This window comes from Saimiri boliviensis, chromosome 2 (genome assembly GCF_048565385.1).
Source record: "Saimiri boliviensis isolate mSaiBol1 chromosome 2, mSaiBol1.pri, whole genome shotgun sequence".
NCBI lineage: Eukaryota > Metazoa > Chordata > Mammalia > Primates > Cebidae > Saimiri > Saimiri boliviensis.
The window spans coordinates 130,251,748-130,253,466 of NC_133450.1; the positions used below are offsets into that span (position 1 = coordinate 130,251,748).

At 52.6% G+C, this 1,719-nt stretch overlaps 1 pseudogene; it reads left to right on the forward strand.

Moving 5' to 3' along the window:
* The first annotated feature begins 875 nt into the window (after nt 1–875).
* LOC101042290 (large ribosomal subunit protein uL22 pseudogene) lies at nt 876–1,414 on the forward strand (annotated as a pseudogene).
* The last annotated feature ends 305 nt before the right edge of the window (nt 1,415–1,719 follow it).

Consider the following 1,719-nt stretch of genomic DNA (forward strand, 5'->3'; position numbering starts at 1 on the left):
GGCTGTGTGGGGACGTGCAGGGACAGCAACTGGAAATCAGCAATGCCTTATTCCCAGTCCCAACACCGTTGGCGAGCAAGACTCTGCTAAGTTATGCTGGACAGGGCGGAATGGGCCTCACGCAGATGCCACAACTCAACCCTGCTTGGCTGGCGGCCTGTGGGAATGCTTTGGGAGAGCTCAGTGGCCTGGTCCCTCTGCATCTCAGCCTCCATCCAGGAAAGCGCACACCATCTTCTCCAAACAAGCCAGCTTCTCCTTTGAACTCCTGACTGCTTCACAACCCCCGACTCCCATCCAGTTGCTCAGCTGTGATCCGGCTTTCGGCTGCTGGACAGGCAGGAGGACACCTGCTCATGTGGGTGGCTAAGCCCTTTTCCCACCCTTTCCCCAGCTTACACCCTCTCTCCATCTCTCTGTCTCTCTCTGTCTCTCTGCCTTTATCTCTGTCTCCTCCCTGTCCATGGGTGCATGCACACAGCAGTGTCAGGCCCTGTAATTCCTTCCTCATTGAGTCAAGATAGTAGATTGGAAGCCACCGCAGCTGAGAGGACAGAGAATTGGCCATCGTCAAAGACATAAAGATGCATTTCTATTTATTCATCTCCCACAGTAGAAAAAGGGGTTCGTGGCAATGAGAGTGCACGGCCGTAAACTTAACCGAGTGGTAGCCTCCGTCACGGCCACTGCAGCAGAGGTGGTGCCTACTGGAAGTGATCCACCCTGGCTGGCATTTGGAAGACAGCCACTGAGCTGAAGAACGCATTCACTCGCACTGGGGACAGAGCGTGGACAGTGTCTGCATTCATCTGGGACAGACAGACATGCACAGCGTCCTCTCTCTTCCCTACAACCGCCTGAGGCGATCTGTGAAAATGACTCACTATTCACCTGACCCAGAAAACCCCACAAAATCATGTGAATCAAGAGGTTCAAACCTTCATGGTCACCTTAAGAACACTCGTGAAACTGCCCAGGCCACCAAGTGTACCATATATGAAAAGCCACTGAGTATCTCAAAGATGTCACTTTACAGAAGCAGCGTGTGCCATTCTGACGTCACAGTCGGGGAGTGGCAGGTGTGCCCAGGCCCAGCAGTGGGGCTGGACACAGGCTCGGTGGCCCAAGAAAGATGCGAATTATTGCTGCACACGCTGAACAATGCAGACAGCAATGCTGAACCTAAGGGTTCAGATGTAGATTCTCTGGTCATTGAGCACACCCAGGTGAGTACACACCTGAGATGCCACCGGCCCTGCAGCGCTGACAGCGGGCTAACCCATATGTGAGGTCTCCCTGCCGCGTGGAAATGATCCTTCCTGAAGAGGAACAGATTGTTCCGAAACCGGAAGGGGTGGTTGCCAACAAGAAAAAGATTCCCCTGAGGAGACAAAAACTGATGGCACAGGAATAAACTCAGCACTAGAATAAATACAATTAAAAGGTTTTTTGGTGGGTTTTTTTTTTTTTTTTTTTGAGATGGAGTTTTGCTCTTGTTGCCCAGGCGGGAGTGCCATGGCGCAATCTTGGCTCACTGCAACCTCTGCCTCCTGGATTCAAGTGATTCTCCTGCCTCAGCCTCCGGAGTAGCTGGGATTAGAGGCGTGCACCACCATGCCTGGCTAATTTTGTATGTTTAGTAGAGCCATGTTGATCAGGCTGGTCTCGAGCTCCCGACCTCAGGTGATCCACCTGCCTTGGCCTCCCAAAATGCTGGGA